This window comes from Lygodium microphyllum, chromosome 20, assembly GCF_053477565.2.
Source record: "Lygodium microphyllum isolate KBCC chromosome 20, Lygodium_microphyllum_v1.1.10, whole genome shotgun sequence".
NCBI classification, from domain to species: Eukaryota; Viridiplantae; Streptophyta; class Polypodiopsida; order Schizaeales; family Lygodiaceae; genus Lygodium; species Lygodium microphyllum.
Window position 1 is genome coordinate 106,139,870 of NC_141154.1, and position 22,578 is coordinate 106,162,447.

The window sequence follows — 22,578 nt, forward strand, 5'->3', positions numbered from 1 at the left end:
AGAATTTTCATCACTACTTGTTGGCTACCCAGAGAGAGCCATTGAAAAGGTGTATCTCACTTGTCTCTTGATCATTGACCCTACTCATATGATTACCTACGGTCCACTCTATCAATTAGGGCAAAGCAATCTTCTTTGCAAATGTGTTTATGAGCATGACATTGAGGGTATGCTAAAGAACCACATGGAGGAATCATAGGACAGTTTAACACAAATACATAGTAAGGAAAGCTCTACATTCTTAGTTGCGGTGGCCCATTCTCTTTCGAGATGCACCCTATTTTATAAAAAACTACAATAAATGTAAAAGAACCAAGATTCTAAATCAAAAAAGAAAAAATGGAGCTTTTCCTTGTAATTTCTTGCCAACACTTCAAAAAGTGGGAGAAATTTCTTGCAAGAACCGCGACTAAAATCTTATAGGATTAGGTCATCTCATGCTTTGATTGCCCCATTGAGATTGTTAGTGTGACAATGGAACTCATTTCCTGAATGACATTGTTGAATACCTTCTATTCACATTCTTGGCCTTGTATCAAAAGTCTAGTACTATTCATAAGAAAATGGCCAAGTAGAAGCAACAAATAAAATCTTGGTTAATGGTCTAACAAAAGCTATCTCAATCTCTCAATCTGAGTAGGACAATAACCTCATGGTTGGACGTTGGGCGTATCACACAGCCTATAAAACATCAATAGGACCAAACACACTTTAGGCTAACTTATGAGACTGACGCAATTCTGCAAATTGAGTTTCTCATTTTGAGTCTTTGTAACATAGTACAGAAGATACATGAGCTTGGATTGAATGCCCTACAAAACTAGAATGATTGATTGAAACACAGTTACTTGGAACTCATGTTTCGCTTGCCAAGAAAGCTTGATGAAAGGCCTACTTTGATAAACATGTTAGACAACGATCCTTTGAGAAAGGTGACCTCTTGTAGCTATACTCTAGGACATGCAACATATAGTTAGAGACCTTGGATGGGCAAAGCATTGGTCACTTTAATGGAAGTTGTATTAAAAACTACTACCCTCTAGGACATTATGTACATGACTTGCCCATGAAGAAACTCGATATTCTAATGCAATATATTAGAGTGAGTGAGCAAACTTGTTATGAAAAAATGAAACAACGCATACAACTCACCCATCAGCTCTCAATCAGTCTTCTTTCTAGGAACTTCAACATTAGAGAAGCCAATGTCATAGTAACCTAGGATCAAAGGATGACATTTTAGCTCCATTTTCTTACCTCCACATCCAATTAACTACCACAAATCATATCATAGCTAATGCACTTATTATAGTGAAGTTGCTGACTATGATATCCTTCTATATTATCATTGGTAGAAATCATATCATAGCTAATGCACTTATTATAGTGAAGGTGGCGACTATGATATCCTTCTATATTATCATTGGTAGAAATCATATCATAGCTAATGCACTTATTATAATGAAGGTGTTGACTATGATATCCTTCTATATTATCATTGGTAGAAATCAATTCAACTAATGTTGCAACACACTGATGCAGAACTACAACCCTACAGAGGTCAACCAAAATTGAAATTGATGCTGGGTAAGTGTTAAGATGCAATTGATAATAGAAACTGAAACCATTCCAATCCCCTTCTATGTTCTAATGAGCAAAGTAGGGGCTTGAACCAAAATTATGTTTAGCTACTCATTCAAATTTGTCACAAGCTACCATGTCAACTACGTTGACAAGTGCATTTACTTAAAGTTCCATGGTGCAAGGGTCATATCAACCTTTAGCCTTGGGGAACTAACTCTACATCCCATCCCAACCACTACTTCTTCCACACCACACTAGAAAGCCAAAACAACCTTCCTCTCATAGTTGTTAACCACACAAGCTCAAAACTAATGGCATGAGCACCAATGCTTAGCAACCTTGAAGCCACTAAGAACCTCAACACACTTCTCATGCAAAATCCAAATCTCCTAGGGCCTCTGCTAGTCTAGATGAACATGCCCCAAGCTTTTTCTTAGTCATCGCAGAGTAGACTAAGATCCCGATGGGTTCCCAAGGTTCTCTTATGCTCTCAAAGGTATTATCAAAGTTGTACATACCATTGACTTCCTAAGCAAACCATTCTAATGTAATAAAATCATCAAGGGCCACTCTCTTGCCCTAAGTCCACATGCATGTGTACTCATAGTTGGAAACAACAGCAGTAGTAACCCTGCATTGTGCAACCACATCTCATGAAAAGTTATAAGCATACCCTTTCAAAACAACCTCATCATCAAAGCCATTGAGTCCATCACAAAGTAGTCATTAGATAGACCATCTACCACTATTGATATGAAAAAGGACACTAGGCCCATCATGATTTATTGACCTAAGCAAACCCTTTTGCTTCCCTCAATCCTCCCTAAGACATCCATAACTGTGAGCCTAGCTGACAATCGATACCTCACAAAGAAACTCAGATTGAGCTACCCCTAGCTACTTTAACTATCTTGCATGAACTTAGTGCACCTCTCTCTAGAGTTAGTGATCACAAGCCACTTTCACTTGGCCATCTAAAGAAGATCTGACACTATTGCTCCATCTATGAAATGGCAAAAGAATTAGCTTAGCAAACACATCACATCGATTGAATGCTTTTAACAACTAGGCTCTACCTTTGGCACCTTCTCAAAGCTTTTTTCTATGATGGATCTCAATCTAGCCGATGTTGATATGATTGTGCTCACAACCCAGTGGAACCCCTTGTAGGAAGAGCACATACATCTATACCATAAGGGCATTCCTATCCAAAACCAACTCTCTTTTGAACTACCCCAGCACCATCTATAAAAATACCACATTCTTCTCATCCATGCAAAAGCTACAAGGCTTGAAGACCCCTCTAAGATAGAAGAACTTAAATGGCAATGTACCTCCTCTAGTCTCTTTGCACAAAATTAGTACCAAGAGCACCTTTGAGTCACCTTTTCAACCTAGTTGAATAACATTTAGTAGTTAGTTTGCTAAGAAATGACCTAACTTATTGCAACTCAACATCATTATGATCTATCCTTAAGGCCCACAAACTTGACATAACCGAAGATTAAGATCGCTATGCTTCACATTGCTAGTTACTTTAATGGACCCTCATTGCCTAGCGATTTTACATCCTACTTGTACATCCTTATTGTTCAACTGACCAACTTGGACACACTCATTGAGCTCACATATAACCCACAATTTTAAAAGATTGATGGATCTTTAAAGATCCTATTGTAAATAAATAAAACTATTCTTGATGTAAATATTAATAAAAATGAGACCACCGACTAAAAATGACTCAAACAATTCCACACACATTGAACTCAAGTCCACAAGCTTAGAAGCTTATATTTCTTTTTGCAAGGGAGAGAGTTTCAAGGTATTCTCCTATATCCAACTCCTCCTTACATGTGAATTGACAATCAAGGAGACCCTAACTAACCCACAGTCTCTTTTTGTGGTAAAAAGGTTACCAGGTAAAAAGTGGTAAGTACATTGTACTTTTTTTCGTTTACAAATAATTCTAACAAGTGTAGTTGACAACCCATCAAGCCTTGATCCCTCCAATATTACCAATTTCTCACTATACATTGATCAGAGACCCTCCAAATGAGGATAAACTAGTATTCACAATGCAACAAAGGCTAGATTTTGATCTGTAGGCAAGCACGTGGGGAGTAGGACTACTATGGTTTCGGTTGTTAACCAATCTAGAAGGTTTGGTCAATACATATTAGAACACTCAAGAATTGATAGCTAAATTTGGCTTAATTGACTATGTTTTAGATATGGATACCAATGTTCACTTTATGACATGTTCAGCTCTTATAAAAAATTGCCATTCAAACTCCGAATCTAGTAAATTCTCCTATGACGTAAGACAAGGTGACTAATTTGTGGAGAGGAAAATAAATTTTGAGCTTAGTCCTCCACAATTGAAGGAAAAACTCTTGGAATAAAAGCTAAAACATGAAAATACAATAGGATATCAAAACACCACACAAGTTGCACAAAGATGGGCTAACACGATCATAAACAGTGAATGAGCGTTGTTGAAAGCCATTATAGATGAACAACTTTGAGTCACAGCACATGTGCTCCATCACCTCTTCACTTACAATAAGTCCACCACTACCATCCCGACTAGAGTATGCTTCTACAGGATATCATGCCATTAATGTTTGTAGCTCAAAATCAACCATCAAAGGAGCACATAAGAGAACATAGAACCCATGAAAAGGATAAGAGGTAGAGGGAGGAAGTTCAAAATTCAAACCCTATTGAGGATTTGAAAAAGTCATAAAGAAGAAACAAAGGGAAGAGATTGATCTTAGCTCCTTACCATCATCAAGAAAGTCAAATGAAAGGGAGACAAAATAACAATGAATGATTATTATCAAAGCTTCCAAAAAGAGATTAAGAAAAGGATGAAAGAAATTAGAGGCCAAGATGAAGCAAAGCCAAGAAGAACATGAGAGAGTAATTAGGGTTTTTTTTAAGGAGGTCTTATGCAAGAAGAATTAATCATTCTCTCAGTAGGTAGCATAGATCTCAATAGAGAAAGAAGAGCCATACAAGGGGAAGAAAAATGTAATAGAAGAATCACAATTAAGTGAGTCAATAACTCTTTGTGAGTAATAGGAGCTACTCACAAAATAGAAGCAGCATTGATGGCCTATACCTCATGTGGGAGCTTTCGCTCAACTGCCAAGACCCACGGACCGCTTATTGTTTCAAGCGTTCCAAGCTGAGCACTAAAGGCTACCTCTCACATAGCCGACGTGCCTTCCATATCTACGGGTGTAGTGAGCTTACCTCCATGCCGATCAAGTTACCTCCTCTCTCGCGCACTCCGGTAGCTCCATGATCCAAGTGTAAGCTTCAAGCAAGCTCTATCCTCAAGCTCCACGTTCCAAGCTCCATCGCCGCGAGCAAGAGAAGAGAAGAGAAGAGAAGAGAAGAGAAAAGAAGAGAAGAAGAGAGGAGAAGATGGAGAGCTTCTCCTCCCCGGTCCCTCACCCTCACACACTCACACACTCACTCCCTCACACTCACACTCCCTCTCTCAAGCACAAGCTCAAGCAAGCAAGAAGAAGAAGGAGAAGAAGAGGAGAGCCACTTTTGGCCACACATAAGAATGAGCTTCTCATTCACTTTTCAACTTTATATACAAAACCCTAAATCCCTTTTGGGCGGTCATCCCCTTATCCCCTTTTTTACATGGCCATGGCCTAGGCCCTTTTTCCCATTGTCCTTCTATCTTCCTAGCTTCCTTTCCACCGCCCGTCTACATTTACAAATTGCACGGGTGAGAGCCCAACGCTCCTTAAATTAAATCATGATGCGCTTGCGCTCTTTTACAAAAGTATTGACTTGCACTTTTCCTTGTGCTCCTTTTTCCTTTATTTAGGACTTTTCTGCATTTCTTGTGCTTCCATATTTTTCTTGGCAAGAGATCTTGGAAAGCCTTTTGCTATTCACAAGAAGAATAATGAGTAGATTTGCTCTATTGCCCCTACCAATGATGGCATGGCAAGAAGTACTTGTTAAGATCAAAGTTTGGATAAGATAAGGATAGGCAAGTATGTGGACAAAAGGATCCCATAGTTATCCACTTTGTAAATATCTCAGATATTTTAGAGAAGAAGCTCATCTACCTGATTCAATGTACCATGTATACATATAGCTACTAGTAATGAAATGAATAAATGTAGTTCACTCCATTTTCTACATTGTCTCTATCTCTTTCTCTTATTGTGCACAATGTCCTCTCATCTACTAATCCTCTAATCCTTGGTTTTCACTACATGGTATCAAAGTCCCAGGTCCTAGTTCTCTAGCTTACCATATTATCCTCAAAATCACAAATTATTAGTCCTATACTCTCACTCTTCCAATGGCTCTCGTCAATGCCACTACCTCTTACAATCAACACATTAAGATCGACAAACTCAATGGTAGCAACTATCAAGTATGGAAGCTAAGGATGGAACTCTACCTATCTCAAGCAAACCTATGGAATATTATAAATGGCAAGGAAGATTGCCTTGAACAAGGAGAAGAAAAGGAAGATTTGATGTAAAGAGATGCAACTACAAGAATGAAAATACTTGTCCATTGTGGATATTGACAAGTACAACTTTTAAGAACAATACCCACTCTAAAAGGTATTTGGATTTCTTCAATAATATCTATGAAGACACATATATTGTTTATCAAATGACCATGTTTAGAAAATTGTCTATTACCACTATGCATGACAATCAAGCAGCTAAGTTCTTAGAACAGTGCCAATCCCTACTAGATGAAACCATAATATCTAGTTTAGTCATCTCCGAAGAAATACAAGCCATGTTCCTCCTCTCCTCTTTACCTCTATCTTGGAGAGATTTTATTACTACTCAAACCTCCATTGATAAACTCAAGCTTCAGTCGCTGCTGTTGATCAATAGAATCAAGCAAGAGCAAGTCACAAGAGAGATACTCTTTCTACTTCTTCTACTCAAGATTCCAAAACATCTACACAAAAGTACTCAACCCCTTCATCAAAATCCCAAATCTTCTCCTCAGTCTAACTTCAAAGGAATTCTTGGTAATCCTCATTACAAGCCCAACTCTCATCAGTCATTTCAATCCCCATCCTTAACTAGAAATCCTCACTATCATCATCTCATATGTAATGCCTTTGCAAACGACAAGATCATATAGAAAAGGGTTGTTGATAAAAAAATAGATTCAACAAACATCACTCAAAAGGGCAAGCTCATTTTGTTAGCATTTGCAATTATGACACATCAGAGCAACTAGAAACTATCATTAGTCTAGCCACAAGTGTTTGGGTACCTCATCAAACTCCAAAGAAGAATATACATGGTTCCTAGACTCTAGAGCTACTCACAATATGACTTTTCATAAATAATGGTTGGTCAACTTCAAAGAGATGTCCACTCCACTTAGTGTTTCCATGGGAGACAACAACATTCAACTAGCTAAGGGCTATGGCACCATTCAAGTGGAGCTTCTCTTCAATCACATAATCAAGGTACATAAAGGCTACTATGTTCCCAACCATAAGAAAAATATGCTAAGTATTTGTGAGCTCACATCTCAATCCTCTCTCACTGCTCACTTCTATAAAGACCACTTCATTCTTCACCTACTCTCACCTTCTCTCTCAAACTCACCTACCCAAAACTAGGACGCCTTTAAAGACTTGGCTATTCACTTCTATAACCTTCTACAAATGCTTCTACTAACTCCACCTCACTTGCAAGTATGCCACAACATACTCTCATATGGCACTCTTGACTTGGTCATGCCTCTCAAAATGTTCTCCAACAACTTATTCATAAGAAACTTGTCCTCGACACATTTCAGTTTCCCTCTCTCAACTTCCATTTTGTCAAGCTTATGCTCTCAGTAAAGCCACAAATCTTCCTTACTCCAAATCCTACTCCATTACAACTCAACCTCTTCAATTAGTATCCTTCGACATTTGTGGTCCCATCAATCTTGTATCTCTCACTAGAGCAAAATACTTCAAGGTGCTCGTTGATGGTCACTCTAGATATATTGTGGTATATTTTCTCACAAGGAAGTCACAAGTCTTTTCCAAGTTCTAAGAATAGAAGGAAGTAGTAGAAAATAGGCACGGGTTATGACTCAAAGCTCTTGGTATAGACACTGAAGGAGAATACATATTAAATGAGTTCGAAGATCATTGCAAAGCTTTTGGCATTCAACATGAGCCGACCATACGACATCCATCATCCACAACAAAATGGAGTCATTGAATGTAAAAATCATACTCTACTAAATGCCACAAGAGTTATGCTATCAGTAGCTTGTCTTAGAAAAGAATATTGGGAGGAAGCAATTACCATAGCAACATATCTTCAAAACAGGTTGTACTCTAACTCTCTACATAATAACACTCCTTACGAATTAGGTTTGGTCTTCATCTTGACCTATCACATTTAAAGGTATTTGGATGCACTGTTTTTCTTGTCAATATGGATCACAAGTCTAAATTCTCTCCCAAGCCACACAACTAATCTTATGGTGAGCCCCATAGTCACAAAGCTTATTAGTTTTATGATCCACACAACAAGGTCTTCCTTTATGGTAGGAGCACCATATTTCATGAAGTTAATCTCTTCCTTGTAGATTCCACCATCACACAAACTCAATCTCTAACCCTTTATCTAGTTGCCCATTTTGCCACCACACCTTCACAATCAACATGGACACAATCATCTCTTTTTGTTCCCTTCCATGGACATGCTCAAGTATGCCCCTCTCCCTTATCCCATCTTAAATCTCCCTTACCACTTGCCACATGTGGACAAGCCCTAAATCCCACCAAAATCAATTATTCTATATTTACAAAATCTAATCAAATATCCTCTAGCTCACAACTCTAGCAAGATGTTGGCAATTTGTGCCCTTCTTTGTGTGGAATCAACAAAAATCTTGTTTGCCTTAGTTGGTGTTGACACGCCTACCCAACATACCACATTGTCACAACAACCCATGTCAAATTTCAACACATAGCATTTGGAGTCACAACAACCACATCAATTGTCCACGTTAGGCTCATTTCTCATCCATCTCATGTGACATCAACGATTGAAGCCTCTTCTCTCTTTGAATTACCCAATACAAGCTCTCCTGTTGAATCTTCATAGCTCTATATATCTCAAAAGTCCCATGCTCCCATCATTCCATTTTCCAAGGCCCAGAATACTACAGCTAAACCAGTCTATCTCCATCCACACATAGGTATCTCCTCTCCTCAGAAATCTTCTCCATTCATCCCTGAAAAGCTTCCCATTGAAATTCCCACAAATCAAGCACCCTCAAAATCCCTCATTTTAACCACCCTTAAACCCCCATCTCCAATTTTCCCTTCCATGCCCATTACCCTCTTGAGCTCTCTTTTGACATCGAGAATGATGAAGTTATCTCCCTACCAGCTCCATGTTACAAGAGCGTACATGGCCCTCATCTCCAAGATAACATTGCCCTTGGACAAGCTCGACATCTCCCTCCAAATACCATTCCTGAGCCACCCAATTTCCCTTTAGTCACTCAAGCACTTTGGAGTCATGAAGCCTCCCGATGGAAATCTACAATGCTCGAAGTATACAAGGCTCTTCTTCCCAACAATACCTGGACATTGGTCTAGCTTCCTCCTAGAGAATCAGTAATCAGCTACAAATTGGTACTTCATAAAAAACTCAAACCAGATGCCACTATTGGCAAGTACAAAGCCAATTTGTAGCTCGACTTGTAGCTCATGATTTCGAAGAAATCAAAGGCCTCCACTATGGAAGTACATTCTCTCCTGTACTATCTATGACTTTCTTATGGGTATTAGTTTCCATGGCTACTCATTTCAAATTTATTCTCCATCATGTTGATGTCAAAATTGCCTTATTGCATGGTCACTTAGATGAGGAAATCTATATGTCCCAACCTCCAAAAATTATTCATCAAGAATTTCCTACTCATATCTACTTATTGCATGAAGCCCTCTATGGATTGAAACAAGCACTAGGGCAATGGTAGACTTGCATTCATTCTCACTTAATACACCATGGCTTTAGACGACTAGACATTGATCACAACATTTATATTCTTCCTCAAGGAAGTGCTGTCATTATCCTAGGCCTCTATGTTGATGACATCCCAATTCTCACTAACTCTCCACGCCATATCCAAGGCCGAATCCATTATATCCTCCCAATTTGCTATAACATATTATGGCCCTATGTATTATTATATTGGCATTGAAATTGAATAGACACCGACATCTATCAAAATGCATCAACATATCTACATTATGTCTATTCTCTCACATTATTCCATGCTCCATTGTAACTTCATGGTCACTCCACTTGCCCAAAATCTCCAACTAAATCCATCCTCATCTCACTCTCTTTCAAATGAGCAGGCTTGTGAAATGGAAACTATTCCTTATATGGAAGCACTCAAATATCTCTAGTATCTAATTACCTATACCCATCCAGACTTGTCTTATGCAAGACATATTCTTTCCAAAGCCATGCATTAACCCACTTATGAACATTGGAAGCAGTTGAAATGTGTCTTAAGATACCTCAAGGCCATGTCTCATGTGGGGCTATGTTTTACTAAAGGCAGTAATGATTTTCTTTTAAGAGCATATTTAGATGCAGATTGGGGTGGTGAACTTGCTACCTGAAGATCTCTCACTCGTTTTATTATTACTCTAGCAGGAGGTCCTATCTCATGGAGCACCAAACATCAACACTCAATGGCACTTTCTACTACAATATATAGAAGCCGAATATGTGGCATGCAACATGGCTACCCAAGAAGTTATTTACCTTAACAAACTCTTGGAGGATATCAACTTTGGATATCAGCCCCAACAAATTCCCATCTTCACCGACAACAAAGCATGTATCTCTCTCATTCAAGGCCTAAATTAAGTCTCAAAATCCACCATATTGACATGAGATATCAATTTGTAAGCAAATTAGTTGAAAATTCCCATCTCATCCTTCAATATGTACCATCGTGTGATAATGATGCTAATTTCCTTACCAAATCAGTTTCCCATGTGAAGCAACAAAATTGCAATGTAAATCCTTTGCATCCTCTGACGGGGAGGGGGAAATATTCTAGTTGAATTGAATGTAATCTCTTATCTTTTTGCAGTTGTATTTAGTTAGATTTCCTATGGAATCCTTTTGAGGGGGGATGTTAGGATAAACATTTGGATGATATAAGGATAAGCAAATATGTGGACAAAAGGATCCCATAGTTATCCACTTTGTAAATATCTAAGATATTTTAGAGAAAAAGCTCACATGCCTCATTTAATGTACCATGTATATATACAACTACTAGCAATGAAATGAATAACCATAGTTCACTCCATTTTCTACATTGTCTCTATCTCTTTCTCTTATTGTGCACAGTGTCCTTTCATCTACTAATCCTCTAATTCCTAGTTTTCACTACAATACTAAGTTAACGAACATGATGGATAAAATTTTCCAAGTATTCCCAACATCAAAGTGACCCACACAGACAAAACCTACCTGCTCTAGCTCATCAACCTAGTGCCCTCCTTTGACTATTTTGTAAAATAATGCACTAACTATCCTAATCCCTCCTTTATCACCATTTGCAATTATCTAAGACTCCTCATCAAGGTTCTGCAACAATGAGTAACACCTTATGAAGACAATCTACCACCACTATTCTTTTACATAAACATACGCATCAATTGAGTGGTAATGGTCTGCCTTCATCTCCAAGCCCTACAATTACCAACATTTGTATTTTCCTACTATTGGAAGACATAGTAGACATCAAGTTCACCATGTGCAATGATCCCTTCTACTTAGAATCATCACTAAAATTGTGTGAATTAGTTAAGGAATACCTTCTCAACAAGGGATATCTTTAGCATACACTCAAGCCACTCCCTAAGTTATGTGTCCACTCTCATTTCAATCACTCATACTTGGCTCATTTATTGTATTGAAAAAAGGGGAAAAAAAGAGAATAGAAAAGCATATTGCACCCTCATTGTACCTAGGGCAACACCCTAGCCCACTTCCCCACATCTCAGCCTTAAATCACATCAAGGGTAGGACATCTCGAGTATGCTCGGATGACCCATCCACATGAGAATAGCATAGCACCACAACTTATCACCAACTTGGTCCTCAACTGTAGGATAACATTCCAAGTTTACTCACGATTTGACCCAACTCTCGATTGCACATGCACATGTACAAACCATTACACAAGCAAGGTAGACAGTCTATAGGGAAGGAGAGCACATGTGACCTAGAAGCCAAAATTGAGCCCTCAAGTCACTTCAACATCAGTGTCCCACAATCTCCCTTGAGTATCGATCAACCTATAAATGAAGCACACTTCTTCTAGGAAAAGAAATCAATATTTGAACCAAGAAACCATAGAAATAAGAAGTAATGGCTGCCATATATTGATTTGATGCTAGAAACCATAGAGAATTATAGTTGTGTAACAAGAAAGAAAGATGCATGATACATAGCTCATGTTGAGGGCTATGAGAACTCACCCTCAATGGTAGTAGGCATCATAACACACCTTCACGCAAGGTGGGAGAATCCATGCAATGATGTCAAGATCTCCATCAAGGAGAAAGCTACAAATGAATATTCATTTGAGGAGCTCTTGACATCCTTGCATGAATGTGTGTTGTTATACCCACTACCATTAAGGGCGAGTTCTCATGGCAACAATATTACATCTTATTCCTATGCATTATTGATTCAAATATTGATTACTTTCAAATAGAAGAAGTGTGCTTCTTTACATTGGTATTAGAGCTTTACTTTGGAGTTATTTCAAGTTATTTTCTAAGCATTGGATACATGGTGTATGAGGTATAGATCTAGCCACAATTTGGTTATAGACCATAACTGTGACTACCTAGGTATTGAGGGCTAAAGAGTTATATTTTTGGTTACTTTTTTGTGTTAATTGGTTGTTTTAGTGCATGCTATTTGGGTTTGGTTGGTCTTAATTGTGGTCAAATAAGTTTGATTAGTTTATGATGGTTTTTGGTTGAGTTGTAATACATTGATAAGTTTTATTGATGGTTTGATTAGTTTAAATGTGTTCTAATTGTGTCTATTTGAGTCAGTTTTTGTTTTTATTGAGAGGTTGAGGATATGAATGATTGAGTTTAAGTATGATTGAATATTCTTTGAATGGTTTTTGATAGGTTGGAATGGTTTTTGTTAAAGTTAAGTGTTTTTTTATGTTCTGTTGACCTTTTATGGTGTTCTGTTGAGCTTTTGTATGTCTCTATGGTTGGTTTGTATGCTTTTGTATATATTTTGTTGGTTGGGATTTTTAGCTTGGAAAAGTTTTTGAACTTTGGAAAAGTAGCTCAATTGAATGAAAGAGCAGAATTTGAAGAGTGAAGTGAAGACTTAGCGTGACAATGTTAAACGATGTCTCCAAGACTAAGAGAGGAATCTGGAATTTCATTCTAGTGTATTCTCATGTATGAGTGATTGAGATTATGTGAGAGAGAGATAACGAGTGAAAGATAGTCATTTTAGAGGCTGACATGCTATATATGAGAGTGATTATGAGAGAAGAAGTTATGGCTACATTCTTGAAAGCTATAATATGAAATTTATGTGATTGATTCCACTCATATGATGGTATACATGAGGTGTTATTATCTCTTTTTTGTTGGTGTGAAGACTATGTGATTCTATTGAAGATAAATCCAAGGGAGATTATGTCTATCATGCTGCATGAAGATGCTTCATGTTGTTTCTTTTGTTGGATTCTATGAAGGGATGAAAAAGATGCTTGTTGATGTTACAAGATAGATTTTCTTGCGATTATTTCCTTGTATTCTTGGTATTCTCTAGAGAGCTCCATGTCTAGGTGTACAACTAAGAAAGACAGTCTCATTAATAAGCATCCAAAAGAGGTTGAAAAGGGAAGAAATGACACTATGGAAGAGTAAGAAAAGTAATGGAACACTGTAAAATTCTGAGAACTCTAGGAGAGTTAAAAGAATTCATTGCCAAAGCTACTTTATTAAAAAGATTCATTCCTAAAGCACAATGCTATCTTGATGCGAGCTTCATGTGACAAATTGTTCCATCTATCTACAAAAGCAATAGAGACTTGCATCTTGGTGTCAAATTGTTTAGGATAAAATTGAAGAAGTAGAAGCATAGAGAATGGTAAAAGATGGTAGATTTGGCTTTTGTTGAGAAGTTGTCTAATAATATCATGTAAAATTTTATAAAGAAGTTTCAAGATCTTGGTTAGTGGAAGTCCACCACAACAAGAAGGAGAAAATCTGAAATTTGTTCATAGATGCTCAACAATAGGATATCTGGAATGCTTGGTGCATTGGTAATCTTCTATATGTTCAGTTAGCAACCCATTGGAAGTTGGCAGATCATGTCTTCTTCACCACTTATACTATAGAAACCCTCAAAAGCTGGTACTATCAGAATCATGGCACCATGGCTATCCTTAGATAGATGAACTTTGAGACATTTAGAACCAAATTCCTTTCTCTCTACAATGGTATGAAGATTAAATTCAGAGATTTTGAGAAAGTTGAAGTGGAATCAATGCTAGTAGCCAAAAAGTCTTCTAGAGACTAGAGAAAATAAAAGATTCTCTACTCCCCTCTGTAGAGTATTGAAAGTTGGGTGGAGCCAACTCTCTAATGAATGAGTCAATCAAGAGACAAGCATTGGAGCATCTCTAAAGGTATGTAAGAAGGCAAAAAGAAAAGGCTAGAGTAACAAATGATAAAGGAGGATAATAATCTTTTGATACCCTTGCAACACTCTTTACAGAAGTCTCAATGGCATAGTCAAATCAAGGTTCCCTGCATAGTTAGATATGTCTTGTAAATGTTGATGATAGACCATGAATATAGTCCCATTACCTATCTTTAAAGGATAATATAATCAATACCCCAATCTTCATGTAGCAAAGTTTATGGTAGCATGTGTGCCCAAAAATGCAAGGACTCCAGAGCATTGGTTGGTGATATTCCCTACCGCTTTCAAGGATACTATGTTTCAGTGGTATAAAGAGTAAGCAGTAGGAACCTTTGGTATATGGGATGAATTAAAGCTAGCTTTCCTCACCAAATTCAAGTTTGAAGGCTTTGAAAAGCAAACACAATAGGAATTCATGAATCAAAGCTAGTCTTTTAGAGAACGAGTTGAAGCTATGTCTCAAGAATGGAATCCACATTGAAAAGATGGACCAACCATAACATGGATGAAGGAATTGAGAAGGGAGTATTTCTCAAAGGGTTGCAACCAAAAGCTTGCAAGTTTGTGGAATTGAGAAAACCAACTAATTTGCAAGATAGACTAGAAGATACTAGACTATATGATGAGGTGGAAATTAGATTGTCCACAACCCTAGGAAGAGGATTCCTACCTCCCTTAAAGCTAGGAATGGCATATTCACTTAATATAGACCCAATAACAGTCCCTTACCCCTATCCATAGCTACCTACAATGCCTCAATATAGTGCTCTAACTCCATAGGGGCCACAAATAGTATCTCCTATGATGATCCAACCACAATAGTAATGGAGTCGGATAGTTCGCCCAATTGCAAATCAGTAATAACAATGGAACCCTATCAATTGGAATCAATAACCACAATAGTCCAAATAAGAGCTTAGAACTAGATTCAAAATGGAGACCCTTTTGCATCAACTCAGTCAGTAAATGCTATGATCACATGAATACCTCAAAATCCCATTGTAAACGTATCACTAGGAGAAAGTTTAAATGACTACATATCCAATTCAATTGTGAATATTAAGAAGGAATTAATGGATGTGATAATAGAGCAGTTACAAACTTTGATAGTGAACATGGCTAATGTCTCCAAATGTACAAGAGTGGCCCGAGACACCTTAAGGTTGAATACTTGGTACAACAAGTGGCACCAAGTGGGACATTCAACCATTGAATGTACTAGAAAATCCACCATTTCTAGAGATTTCTATTCATACTGTCTAAGGAAGAACCATATAGATAATATTTGCTCTCTAAAGGAGATGCATGAACAAAGAAAGAAATATGAGGAAGCAAGATTCAATATATTGTAGTCCAAGATGACAAGCCAAGACATTAGACCAAAGCCTGCGGAGTTCACACCTAATTTTGGTCTAAGGAGGTTTCCCTCTCAAAGCTACAGAGGAAGACAGTTAGGAGGCGGTCAGAGATCCAAAGTGGAATGTTATAGATGCGAAAAAAAGAATCGCATTTTCCAAATTGTCCTAACCCTAGAAAATCAATGGATTATAAGCCCTTGTGTAGTAGATACAAAGGTGAAGGCAACATGCTATTAATTATCCTAGTCTAGCCCTTGTGAAGGCCAACACCATTGATAATCAATCGAAGGATCAAGAATCCAAATCCAATTTGGTAGAATTAGATGTTGCTAATGTTGGGGTAAAAGGCCCTTGGGCCTACTCGTGTACAGTGACTGTCCATATTCTTTATTCATATACATATCATAGTGCAATAAGACTGTCTACACACTTTTGGATAGCACCTACATTGTGTGTGCTCTTCTCTCTCGCATCTTCCTTTTCTCCTTCTTCACTGTCATTGCATCCCCTTCAATTGGTATCAGAGCTTGATCGTGGAGCTTGGCCCGCTGGCATTACTTCAGCCTGGATTGAAGACCTAGAGCTTGGAGCTTCAATGCCAGCCATGGCTTCTTCCCCCCGAGGTAAGATTTCATCTCCCACCTCTCCCTGGCCCTCATAGTCTCTTTGCAGGTGTTCCTTGGCTTCATTGGGCACCTTATATGCCCCCATTAGTAGGCCCCACAGTAGTAGCTCACGTTTTTTGCGCCTATTTCAAAAATCCCATTTTTTCTCATATCTCAGGCATCTGGAACCCGATTTAGGCAAGGTAAGAGTCTAACTTGGGGTTTTGACATGCTCCAGGCGCAATGGCAATGTTAGATATGCAAAATTCTAATCATAGAATGTTTTGCAACAAATCTGGTTTGATTTACAGCAAGAAAATGTCATGATCTTAGCTTATGTGATGCTCTCGAGGCTTGGTATTTGATGCCCAGATGCTTTGGGAATGTTTTCCCAATGTTTCGAGATGCTTTGGGACTTGGTTTGAGCTTCTAGAGCTTGATTTATGCAAGGATTTATTGCTATACATTGTTTGAGTAGCAAGGTTTTATCAAGGACGGCTTGTGCATAATACTCTTTGTTGACATTCGGGTGTCTTGTTGGATGTATTGATGCTTGGTCATCATGGTTTATGCCCGGATATGCTATTTGAGAGCTATTGAGCTTTGAATTGGATGTGAACACTTCATTGTTGGTTGGGATTTATGCTACCTTGGTTGACAGGTTATTTTACCTCTAGTTTGGTTATGCTTATGGTCTACAGGTGCTCCCAACTACTCGAGATGATATGTTGATGTATTTGGATGATGCCACTTTGATGTTTATGCTCCCGAATGCTTCCTGAGCAAAGAGTAGAGCTCAATTATTGGTTTATTGTCATTTTCTTTGGGGCTAGCATTTCACTTGACAAGGTTTATGCCCCTGCTACCCATTATGGGACTGATGTCTGATGTGGATGCTTTTGGGTTCGGCTCCAGTATGGTAGATGTTTGGGCTTGAATCGAATTGCATTTGAGAATTTTGTGGAGAAGTTTGCGTTTGGTCGGCTTATCACTTATGCAGCTTAGATGTTATTTGGCCCTTAATGCCTTAATTATGGATCTTGGATTTACTTGGATGCAAATACATGTTTGAGCAGTGCTTGCTCCATTGTCTTGGCAGTTGGTTATTGAGCTTTCATTGTTCATTGATGCTTGGTTCTTTGTGGTTACTTCTTGATCAGTGGACTTCTTGATAGTGCTTGGCTTTAGCAATTATGGCTTTGTTGCTTCTATGTTGCCTATCTTCTATGCTAGTTGGGTTGCTTTTGCCCATACAGGCTAGAGAGCAATTGCTCTTGTTGCTTACCTAGCTATGCACCTTTATCTACCGTCATGTACTTTACAGAGCCACTTATTTGGATGTTGTTTTACAGATACTTGGGATTCTCATGGAGCTTGACCGTTGCAGGATCTTATGCCACTTACCGGTCTTGCAGTGACTTGGATGCTACTATGTGGTCTGATGTACTACAGAGTCATGTTTGCCATTATGGTTATGGGTTGATTTCATGGCTGAATACCGTATGATCTTTTGACAGATGTGTTTTCTTTTACACTATTATAGTTGGTTATGTCATGCACTTAGCTTACGAGTCTTTTTCATGTGGGAGCTTCTGCATCCCTGGTTGATGCTTCTGTGCTTCCCTCTCCAGTGAGGATGGAAGAGTACTTGCAGCAACATGCTTCTACCACTTGTGATTCTACTGATAATTGTCTTGATGAGTAGGTTCCCTATGTTGGGACATCCCTAGACTCTTTGAGTTCCTTGGATGTGGATAGCCCTATTCATGATGACTTGGATTCCTTGTCATCTTCTACAGGTTCTTCTACTTCAGATGTTGTTCGCTTCCATTGTGGGAAGCTTGGGCATTTTCAAAGAAAATGCTTTAGATGGATTACAGAGCAATAGAGATAGAGACGGACTCGACATGAGAAGAGAGTTAGAGACACAAAAAATACAACAGGTGTTACCACTCTTACTAGTGGTGAGATACATGCAGTTACCCATGATGATGCAGTTGAGCATGTACTCCTGCCATCTTATTTCCCTACAACCTACTTGCTCAGTGATCAGGCCTATGCGTTTGATTGGCTTTTGGACTCTATGGCATCTTGTCATGTTACCCCTCATAGAGCATGGTTCTCTTCTTACACAGAGGTTGACGGATGCATTGATTTGGGCCTTGAGAGCAATCTTATGCTATTGTTGGTACAAGGGATATACACCTAGCTTTGCCTGATGGGACTTCTCTTATGCTCAAGGATGTTTTACATGTTCCCATGCTCAGTAAGAGCTTGATTTCTATCAGTCAGTTGCATAATGCAAGATATACTATTTCTCTTCAGGATAGGTCATGGAAGATTTGTCATGGTTGCTTGGTTTTGGCCAGAGGTTCTAGAGTTGGTTCTCATTACCTAGTGCATGTCTCTCATGTGGGAGATTCTATGGTCGCAGTTATCTAGATACCACATGCATTCTTATGGCATTATCGCGAGGCCATATGCACCACAGAGAGATGGAGATCTTGTCTTGTTTCAAACTCATTGCTGCCTCCTTTGTTACATGCAGATCTTGATGCTTGCCTTGATTGTACTTATGGTCCTTGCAAAACCTATTTGGCTCATGGCGATCGTGAGAGGCATGATCCTCTAGATCTTGTCCTTTGTGCAGTATATGGACCTATGCCTTCCCAATAACTTGGTGGAGCGTCACATTTTGTGACCTTTGTGGATCATGCTACCCATCGTGTTTGGGCTTTTCCCTTGGTACGGATTGAGAATGCCTTATTTATGCTTTACAAGTTTATGGATTCTGCTGGTTGCAGGCCTAGGTGCTTGCAGATGGATTATGAGAGTCATGCTATCTCTCCCAACTTTCAATCCTATTGTCAGTAGTCTAGCATTGATTTCTTATGCCCATGGTATTATGGGATTGCTCATGGCATGTGCCTGCTTTACAGGCAAAGTTTGCTTCTATGCTTATTACCACAGCTGGGTTATCTTATGGCTTTTGCACTGAGGCCCTTATGGTGGCACTCTACTTGCTTAATAGGACACTGTGTCTGACTTTGGATGGCATTACACTACACAAGGCATGGAGTGGCATGAGACCCTCCTATGATTACCTGAGGATGTTTGGCTACCAGGCATTTGTATGTATGTCAGATATGCCTATGTCATGCATATGTGTCCTCCTTAGTTATGGAGATGGTGACTTTCAAGCTTATAGGTTATGGGATTTGGATGCCCAGCAGGTTATATGCAGTTGTCATGCTATCTTTTATGAGACATAGACATCTCTCAAGCCTCTTGATGCGCGTTCAGGGTGCTTTATGGTTGATGCCGCATACTATCTTGACACCCCGACTGATATGTGTCTAGGATGCTGGGCCTTCTTCCACGATTGACTTTGGAGAGTCTATGTGCTCTCAACTGTCTCCTATGCACCACGCTGATGCTATGTGCTAGTTTGATGCTTATGCATTACAACCTTGCACTCATGAGTTGTGCTTACTTCATGAGAAGCATTCTTGGATTGCTCCGCTATATGGAGCTGCGGGATTGCTTGTCTCCTGGATGTCATGGACTTGAGGATGCTTGACTCTTCAATTGGGCATTGGGTGAGATGTCATGATTCCTCACCTTGTCTCTTTTCCTTGAGGATGCTTGACTCTTCCTGGATGTCATGGACTTGAGGGTTCTTGCTTATTGCATAGCTCGCTTTTCAATTGGCCATTGGGTGAGATGTCATGATTCCTCACCTTGTCTCTTTTCCTTTTCCTTTGTTTTTTCACTCCCTGGTCCATTGGCCTTTTAGTGGGAGGTTGTTGGGGTACAAGGCCCTTAGGCCTACATGTGTACATTGACTACCCATATTCTTTATTCATATATATATGATAGTGCAATAGGGCTGTCTACACACTTTTGGATAGCACCTACATTATGTGTGCTCTTCTCTCCCACATCTTCCTCTTCTCCTTCTCCATTTCCATTGCATCCCCTTTAGCTACCATTATGTGTGCCAAGAGAAGATAACCCTTAATTCCAAAAGAAAATAGTATCCCATTGAAATTCCTATGAAATTTAAGCTTCCAACAAAGCCCTAGAGCAATACAATAAAATACAGTGTAGTATAGAGCACTCCAATGTCATAAACAGACACAAAGACAGTGCAAGAAGCAGAACCAAAGGTCTAAGAGATATAAGAGGTTGATGTACCTCTAGCAAGAGAGGAAGTAAGAATGAAGAAACTTCTTGAAGAAAGAGGAAATATTAAAGTGGGTGTTGCCCTACTAGTGTCAAGATTGAGGAGATTAATGTAGTGTAGTCTAATATATCTGATGATCTTATCTTGGTAGCTTCTTCTTTTGGATGCTTCATAGAGCTGATTGATACTTTGTCAGGCTATACTTAGTATTGATCAATAGATTCAGGGGCTTCCTTTCATGTGACCCCTCATAGAGAGTGGTTTTACTCTTATTGCAGTATGACTAGATCCATTCGTTTGGATAATCACCTAGGTAATGAAATGGCATTAGAGATAGTTGGTATTGGTGATGTCTAGTTAGACTTTGGTTTATGCAATATGTTCACTCTTCATGATGTACGTCATGTACCAGTTCTCATGAAGAGCCTTATCTTTGATGGTACCTTGGATGATGTCGGTTATGTTGTCTCTTTTGGTGATTCTTCATGGAAGATTACCAGTAGGAATCTTGTTATTGCACGTGATGCTAAGTCTAGTACCTCTATCCTTTGCTTGTATCTAGGTTAGTTGACCATGTTTTTGGCTATGGCTACACTTTCACATGTATCTCTTTGGCATTGTTTCCTTGGGCACATGTCTTTGAAAGAAATGAAAATGCTTACTAGTTTGCAGTATCTTCTGCTCCTAGACTATACGTTTTTTTAGTCTTGTGATCATTGTATATATGGTAAACAAACACATAGTACATATAAAAAGTCTCGCATGAAGCACATGGGTGAGCCTTTTTAGTTCAAAGAATTAATCTCTCAACCTACTATAGCAATAAATCTAGAAAATATCAAAATTATCATCAAAATCACTCTACTTGTGACAAGCAAGAGCAATATTTAGACATAGATTCAAGGTACATCAAAGATATCTCTTCATGAATTGAAGTAGACTACCTATATTCCCTATTTAGAATAGTCCACAATAGTCAAAAAGCATCCATATAAGTCTTGTTCTTAGACATCAAGAGGTTCTCCATGTTTTTTTCTTGCTATTTCCTAGCTTTCTTCTTGTTTGTAGGATGCAAAAGGTTGGAGTTTTTTCCCACTTTCTCCCCCATCATAGGTAGCTTGTTTGCAATAAAAAATTATGGCACAAAAAGCAAGGGTCTCCTTTGTCTTATATGACTTGTATCCTTATTTAAGATTTGAAACTGACACCAAACATCATGCCAGATGAATGCAAAGTATATATTTTTAGCATGTAAACAAGTAGACTAGCTTCAAGGTGTAGTGAACTCACCTATCTTACCTCCCCACATTGTAGTTTGAAAGCTTGAAGGCTTGAAGATGGTTCCATGACCTAAGCAACACAATCTAAGACTGTCACTCATTCGCATCCACCACCACACACGCCAATGATGAAAGGAGAAGATAGAGAACAAGAAGGAGAGAAAGAAGGTGGACAAGAGCTTTAGCATGTCGGATCCCTCACTCTCTCACAATCTCACAACCTCATACACAACTCCTCAAATAACACAAGAAGAAGATGCATAGCTTCACATTTCCTTCGGCCCTTCACTCAAATATACCTCTCACTCACTCACTCTCCCTCACTCTCAACAATGAAGACAATATGATAGAATAGAAGAAAAGAATGGTTGCTCAATAGTTATACTTATAGAACTTCCACAACATGGATGCACCAAAAGGGTAAATATAACTAAAACCTCCTACCTTTATATAGACCAAGATTAGGGTTAGGATTAGGCTACTTCTCTATGCTGGTACCTTGTTTGCATTTTACATTTTTCACCCAACTTTGTGTTTTAGGTTTTGTGCCCCACTTTGTATTTTTGAATTTGCACCCTTTTTGTAGTTTAGGGTTTCCATAGCCATGAATTAGGTTTGCACCCTTTCTTGGGCATCCTACACCCACTTTGTGGAATCTAAGCTGGCCATTCCATGAAGCATGCTTCAACCTTAATCTAATTACACTATTGTGATTACATATTGCACATCCCATACAAGAGTAAAAAGTGAACAAATATAACTATATGAGATGATACAATGTGCATAGGAGTGAGCCTAGCTCTCACA